The following is a 7,731-nucleotide window of genomic DNA, read 5'->3' as shown; positions in this document are numbered from 1 at the left end:
GCCTCGAAAATCTGGGCCTTTCAGGAGGCGCTCCAGGAGACAGAGCCTTTCCAAAATCACGTTATTCCCTTTTTTTCTTTTTTTTTTTTCTTGCCTCCCTCCTGGCACGGACCGAGGTTCTGACAAACATTCCCCATCTGGGGCTTTGCAGAGGAACTCAAGGCACGGTTTTGTACGAAGGAAAGCAAAGACAGCTGAAACCCACCCCCCTTTTCTACCCCTGTGCCCCCTTCCCCCCTTGCTCAGGGTTGTTTTCCCTCCCTCCGGAGCCCCTGCCCATCCCTGGCAGCCGCTGGGCAGAAGTTATTTTCCATCAGAAAGGTCAGCAGTGCTCCAGTTTGACATTTCAAGTATCAATTGGTCATTAAGGCAACGAAGTGTTTAACAACCCGGCGAAAAACAAGAGCTGTTTTTCCGGAGATGGATTCACTGGGAGGGAGCAGGGGCTGCCCCATCCCTCTGCCCTTGCCCAGGGACACCCTCAGCTCCCTCATGCAGAGAGCAGGGAAGAAAACGTTAAAATAGCTCATCAGGGGTTATTTCAGAGGAAAAACTCACCCCCAGCCTCGCTGCTGTGCCCCGACCCTGAACACGCTCCACATTCCAGGGCAGAGCCACCGTCCCAAAGTCCCTGCGAGGTGGGCACAGCCCTGCCCCGACCCCCTGCCCCTGGGGGGCATCAGCATTGGGGGATTTAGGAGCCTCATGGATTAAACCCCTTCCCAAGGGACTCGGTAAATACTGGCCATGGATTTTTAGGGCAAGCCAGAGGCTGAGCCTGGGCTGGGATGAGCAGGGCCGTGTCCGGAGCCTAAATCCGTGCTGGCAAAGAGCAAAACGCTGGCCCCGCAATCAGGGAGCCCCTGCAAAGCCACAGCCCGGCCACAAAGCCAAGAGCTTTTTTCCCTCTGAGGGGGAAAAGCAGGAACAGGAGCTGGCAGAGCCTGAGGCGGAACAGGACGGCATCACCTCAAAACAGCATCACCCCAAAATGGGATCACCCACCACTGCATCACCCCAAAACAGCATCCCCCACCACTGCATCACCCCAAAACAGCATCACCCACCACTGCATCCCCCCAAAATGGGATCACCCACCACTGCATCACCCCAAAATGGGATCACCCACCACTGCATCACCCCAAACAGCATCACCCACCACTGCATCACCCCAAAATGGGATCACCCAGCACTGCATCACCTTAAACAGCATCACCCACCACTGCATCACCCCAAACAGCATCACCCAGCACCGCATCACCCCTAAAGCAGCAGCCCAGACATGTCGTGCCCGGGCTGCCCTGGACACACAGGGTGTGCTCAGCCATGCCCAGTGGGCTGAGCAGGGATGTGGGATTTCTGCCGCTGGAATCCAGCCCCTAAAGCCAAGCTCGAAACGAAACGGCTATATTTTGATAAGAGAGCCAGCACTGCCAAAATTAGTCATCAAATGCTTATTGTTCCATGCACATTAGATTAGAGCCAAACAAATGCTGATTTTAATCTCCCCAGCTCTCTAATGCTCTGATGCTTCTCAATTCAACCTTGAAAACGGCTTTTGTTCCCATTAATGGCTTTCACGCTAACGAGGCTCCCGAAGATCGAACATTTCGGCCCATCGGGTCCTTGGTTTCCACGCCCAGAGCATCACCCGTGGGCACCGGCTGTAAACCCCCAGCCAGCCTCCAGACCGAGCCGAGAGGGGCAAACTGAGGGGGTTCTCTTTGTGCCAAGCGACTGGGAGAGCAGGGCCAGCCCTGGCTCGCTCGTCCTGCCGTTCCTAAGGCTCCGTCTGTCCCAGGCTCATTAAGATGCCCAGCGCGGACACTCACCAGGCTGCCGTGCTTGCTCCCCAGCACGTTAGACTTGTGCAGGTCCCTCATTGACTCGACAAGAGCTCTGTGCAGAGAGGGAAAGCAAAAACATTCAATTCACCACCCCGGCAGGCCGAGAGAAAACACACAAACCTTTCCTGCTGCTCCCTCGGGGCAGGAGCCGACCCACAGCGGGATGTTCCCGGGGGAATTCCTGCAGGAGCCGAGCACGAGGCTGAGCCCCCCGAGCCAGCTCCTCCTCCCCGTTTGGGGTGATCGCGCATCGCTGCCGACCTTCTTCTAGAGAACAGAGTGATCCACGCAAACAGCGGCTTTAAATTAACAGGGCGGCGTTAGGTGGGAGATTGGGAAGGAATTCCTGGCTGGGAGGGTGGGCAGGCCCTGGCACAGGTTGCCCAGAGAAGCTGTGGCTGCCCCTGGATCCCTGGAAGTGTCCAAGGCCGGGATGGATGAACCTGGAGCAGCCTGGGACAGTGGAAGGTGTCCCTGCCCGTTGCAGGGATAATATTTAAGATCCCTTCCACCCAAACCACTCTGGGATTCCGAGAAGTCTTTTTTGCTCCTGAGAGCATCGGCAGTAGAAGTATTTACGTCCCAGGCCCATTACCTGACTCACACGCAATTAACCGCTCGTTAACCTGCCCAGCACCCCCGGGAGCAGCCCGGGGTGTCAAACAGCACCCCTGCCTCGCGCAGGTTTGCTGTGAGTCAGCTCCTTTGTGCGCTGCCGTGGAGAAAACTCCTCAGCTGGAGCGCTTGCAAAGGTTTCTATTCTGGAATTTGTGCTTCTCCGCAAGAAGCCTCGGCCTGACCTTTGAGAAACGGTGGTTTGTGCGAAATCCGGCACGGGCTGATGGGCAGGGATTGTTCAGGTGTTCCCAGGAGCAGGAAGGGATGTCAGGCAGAGCCCACACACCCACATGGGCTGACAACGTGCTGCAGCGCCTCAGGGATGGGGATCAGAGTCCCCAAAGCGTGTCCTGGCGGCCTGAGAAGGTCACAGGGACTGGGGGAGCAAGGATTTTCTGAGTTGCACACAGGGTCAGTTCAGGATTAGACACTGACCACTGAAAATACGGGTTTTTATGAGCCAAAACCTGCCCATCCCCCTGCAGATAAGGACAATGAGGGGTAAAGCTCCCCATTAGGGCTCCCTGCAGCCACTGTGGTTTGGATGGCTCTGAGTTATGGCTCCAAGATATTATCAGTGGTGTTGGGCCCTCCTCCAGCTCCCAGAGCTCCTCCAGCTCCCAGAGCTCCTCCAGCTCCCAGAGCTCCTCCAGCCCCCAGAGCTCCTCCAGCTCCCAGAGCTCCTCCAGCTCCCACCACCACCAGAGCACAGACGCTCTGGGGATGGGGATGGAGACAGCTCTGCTCCCCCCCAGAAAAAACATTGTCCTGCTTGGGAAGAAGCTCCTTTTCCTGGTGCTGCCATAGGTTTGACCTCCAAACCCTCAAAGCTGCTGAGGCAACTGCGTCATTTTGGCTTTGCTGGCCCTGGGACACCGTGCCCTTGGCTGTCCCTGCCAGATGATGCCACACAAGGCAGGAGGAGGTGCCAGCAGCCCCCTGCTCCCTCGGGGAGGGGAGAGGTGGCTCAGCCATGCAGGGAGAGGGTTTTCCTGCTCCCATCTCCCCCCACTCCGGCTCCCTTTTCCCATTTTCCCACGGATGAGGTGCTGGGGCGCCTGTCCCGGGGCTCGTGCCTGTTCACACCACTGATGACACACCCCATTCCCACCATCCCCACACACCCACAGCCCTCAGAGCAGGGGAGGGGTCACTCTGGAGACCCCAATCCCACAGCAGAACTCCTGTTTTCCTGCGTATGGATACGGCTGGCTGATGGCACAAACAGCTGGAGCGGCAGAGGGGAGAAGCTGAGGGAGCGGCTCCAGCTCTGCACCCACCACAGGAAACACCTTCAGGCTCCAATAAACACCGGAATAAAGGCACTGAGAGGGGCCTCGAGAAAGGAGGCTGTTCCTACAAAACACTGTCCCATTCCCAGCCCCTCCATCCAGGCTTCCCAGCAGCGATCCCGCAGCACAGGGAGCCCCGAGGTGGGATTGTTGGCAGGCGCCCTTCACTTTGGGAAAGCCACTCGTCCTTAGTGCACAGACAAGGAGGAGATGCAGGGACGGCTCGGGAAGAGCAGTTGGCTTTACAAATCTTCAGGATTAATCCCATTAGCACGGTCAGAACAAAGCACAAAAGACAGATGAATGTTTCTGAAGCGATTTCTGCCAGCTGAGTTTGTTCCAGCCCAGAAGAAAGTCACTGGGATTTCCCTGGAGTTCAACTTTTCAAGGATTTCTCCTTTCTAGAGACCCCTGATGGCCTGGGAAGGGCCTCTCCTCTTCCCAAGCCAGTGGGAAAAAGGCACCAAGCGAGGCCAGATGTCTCCTCCCCATCTCTCCTCGACCAGGGGGCTGCTTCCCAGGCACTTCCCATGTCCCACAGACACCATGGACCGCCTGGAATGATGCAAAAACCAGTCCTGGCACTCACAGAGCCCCATTTTGGACCATTTTTCCCTCCAGAAAAACCTTTCTGGGGGAGGCAAATCAAACCTCTCGTGGGTCTGTGTGCTGAGAAGAAACTCAAATCTCATTCTCATCAATAAACCCTCAGTAAACAAGCACAGTTTTCCTCCCACTCTGTTTCCCAGCTCCTTCCCACCCCGGGCAGCCAGAGGAAACATCCTGATGGAGCACAAAGCGTTTCTGGCCCCTGGAGCTGCCCTGGGTCACTGGCCACAGCATTTCACCCTCCTCCAGCTTCTTGGAATAATGTTTCCTTCAGGGAAAAAAAAAACCTTACATGCTTTTTCTCAACTTGAGGGGGTTTTAGGGAAGTCTGAGAGGGGGAAAAGTCTCTTTTCCCGTGTTGACACAAGTGTGTGACTGCGCCAGAGGCTCATCCATGAGAGTTATTTCATATCCCAGCACACATCATGGGCTCCAGCAGATTTTTCCAGCCAGGATCCGGCAGTTTGGAGCAGAATAAACGGGGCTGTTTGTATTCCAAGAGAACACCTCCAGTGGGAGAATGCCATCAATCCAAGCCCTCCCAAAATCACCTGCTTTTTAGCTGTGAAGAGGGGAAAAGCCTCGTGTGGGGTAAGAAAGGGATGGAGGTTGTGGGGAGAAAGGGGGGAAGAAATTCCTTGGGGAGATGCTGGGTGGGTGAGGGTAAAAAAATGGGGAGATAAAGCCTGCTGGGAGCACTCCCATTGTTCCTTTCGGGATAGCTTGAAAAAATCCCTTTCCAAGCCCCAGCTTTTGCACGGGACATGAACCACAGAACCTTATTTATCCTGGCAAACAGGGTAACCAGCAGGGGCTTGAGTCCTTGAGGGAACAGCTCTCCCTCACTCGCTGTTTTCCACCCAAAACACTCAAAATGTTCCTGGGAATGAGCACCCTGGGGTGCTCCACAGAGCACAGGGGGGCTCCTTTCCCACCCCAGCCCATCGCTCCTGGACAGATCCCAAAACCACCGGGGTGTTTTGGAAGCTCACCCCAGCTGGGGGTAAAACTCTTCCAAGAGAGATGAAGCAAAGAGAAAAGACCAAAAAAGAAATAAATAGAAGAAGAAGCAAAACAAACATTCTCCAGTAAATATTCCGGGCTCCAGGACCCCGTTTCCCGGCCAGAGTGAGGAAGCGCCAGAGCCGGGGTGGGTGAAGGTCACGGCACGGCCGGGTCGGGATGAGGGAGGCACTGACCCCCCTCTCTGCCAGCCCACCCCCTGCCCTCCAGGGAGCCAGAGCCAGGACAAGCCCTGCCTTGTGCTCCAGCCCCTGGGAGAAGGGAAACATCCATAGAAAGCCAATGGAGCCTTGTTATTCCGGCACAAAGAGCGCCGGGAGCTGGCGCGGGAGCGGCCGCGATGTCCCCCCCGCCCTGCCCTGGGATGTGCCTCAAATCTGGCCTTTTCCCTGTATTTCCTTGTGTTTTAGCTCTGGAATTGGGGTTTTTTGCACTTCATAGGAGGGCAGCACAGGCAACTCTCTTTGCCAGAGGTTGGAGAGATCCTTGTGATCCCTTGGGAAGGGCCAGAGCCAGCGTCCCACAGGCTGGGCCAGCACGGGATGCTCGGCCGTGGCCAACGTTCCTGTAGATTATTCCTGCTTTTTCATCATTTGCCTAAAGTACTCAGCATTTCCACAGGGACTGAGTATTCCGTGCATCTGATGAACAGAGGGTTTTTTGGGATGCAAGGTCACATTTTGGGAGGAGGAGAGCCGTGGCAGCTGCTGCACCGCTCCTGATAACAAGCGCTCTCCTGGCCCTGCTGCCAGAGAAATCTGGGATTTTTGGGAGAGGGATTCCTGGGAGAGGGGCTGTGGATGGCAGACCCCCACCCTGGGCATGGCACCACATCCCTGGGCCGTTCCCATCCCTCTCCAGCCCCCGGGATCCCTCGGGGTGGGGCTCTCACCTGCCCTGCTCTGCTCCGCGGGCTGGGCGGGTGCTCCGGACACCCCGGGACGGACGTGGAGCTCAGGGAATCGTGGGTGCTCCTCGAGCCTGGAAGAAAGGGAGACCCTCTGGTTACAGCAGCACCTCTGCCACCTGCCCCAAGCCCCAGCAGGTGCAAACCCTGATCCTCGAGATCACCAGGGGGGTGTGCAGCCACCAGTGCCAGGGATAACGCTCCTGGTGGGATTAGGATTAGCTCCTGCCCCCCCCCCCCCCCTGTCATTCCCAGCCTCCAGAGGCTCTGGGAGCTGGCAGCAGGCACAGCCATGGCATCCCAAGCAGCACAGCTGGCACAGAGGAGCAGGATGTGGCCCCATCCCTCTGGAGCCCCCCAGGCCCCGAGGGCAGCCGGAGCTGGGCCCGTACCCGGCACAGAGGCCACTTATTCTCCAGGAATTGAGAGCTCCCATTGTCCTGGGGGACAGCAGGGATGCTCCAGGGAGAAGGGCTGGGCTGGCCATGGCTGCACAGGGACCCTCACCCAGGAATCACTGATGGATCAGGCTTTGCCAACAGCTCCAGCACCCAAACTCCCGGGAATGCCAGAATCCCAGAACGGTTTGGGTTGGAAGGGACCTTAAAGCTCAGCCATGTCCATGGGCAGGGACACCTTCCACTAGACCAGGGTGCTCCAAGTCCCATCCAACGTGGCCTTGGACACTTCCAGGGATGGGCCATCAGCCCTTTATGCCATTCCCATTCCCAAAACAGCAGGAACTCTGACAGTGATCCATGGCACCTCTCTGTCCCAGACACACCCACGGGCACGTCCCCATCACGGCCCCACAGCTCCCACAGCACCACAGGGATTCTTGGCTGGAGCACAGCTATTCCCAACCCTCCCGTGCAGGAGGTGGGAGAGGATTTTCCATAAGGCCCAACAGCTTGTTGGAGGGATTTGCACAGCAGGTGGAAGAAACCACCACCCTGAGAGGGGAAAATGCAGGTCTGACTGGATCCCGTTGGGATGATGGGGGATGAGATTGGCACCCAGCCAGGGAGGGCAGTGCCTTGCAGACAGACAGACCTCCCAGCCCAGGGCTGAGCTTCCTGGGCTGTGCTTCCCATGAGCATGGAACAGGCTGGAAATCCCCATTGTTGGTGCAGGGAGGTGGTTGTCCCCCTGCCCCTCTCCAGGATTCCATGGTTCCCACCACACGGGATCCACAGCAGGACCCCACTGTGGGCTCAGAGCTGGTGGGTTCATCCCAATTTCCTCGCTCTCTGCACCCTGGCAGCTCTGGCACAGCCTCTCCCGGGCAGTTTTGCTCCCAGAGCTTTTCCCAGCTGGAGGCTGGAGCTCCTCAGCCCAACCCCGGCGCTGCCAGCAGCTCTGCCAGGAACAAAGGAGTGTGGGATTTCTGGGAGCTGAGCTTGGCACCGCTCCCCTCCCGGCCAGGGATTCCCAG

At 57.4% G+C, this 7,731-nt stretch overlaps 1 long non-coding RNA gene across 1 annotated transcript in view; it reads right to left on the bottom strand.

The window, feature by feature from the left end:
* Window positions 1-1,829: 1,829 nt before the first annotated feature.
* The window catches only part of LOC114070863, an 11,079-nt gene continuing 5,177 nt past the window's right edge, over window positions 1,830-7,731 (bottom strand). Inside the window, exons 2-3 of the long non-coding RNA XR_003573972.1 lie at window positions 6,282-6,370; window positions 1,830-1,899 (exon numbers count right to left, since the gene is read on the bottom strand). This is a non-coding gene — a long non-coding RNA (uncharacterized LOC114070863). The remainder of the gene's footprint in view (window positions 1,900-6,281; window positions 6,371-7,731) is intronic.

Source organism: Empidonax traillii, unplaced genomic scaffold, assembly GCF_003031625.1.
Source record: "Empidonax traillii isolate 1590-97213 ecotype Southwest subspecies unplaced genomic scaffold, ASM303162v1 scaffold1720:size69070, whole genome shotgun sequence".
Lineage (NCBI taxonomy): Eukaryota > Metazoa > Chordata > Aves > Passeriformes > Tyrannidae > Empidonax > Empidonax traillii.
Note: the sequence above shows the minus strand (reverse complement) of the source record. Positions and strands in the feature narration are given on the sequence as shown.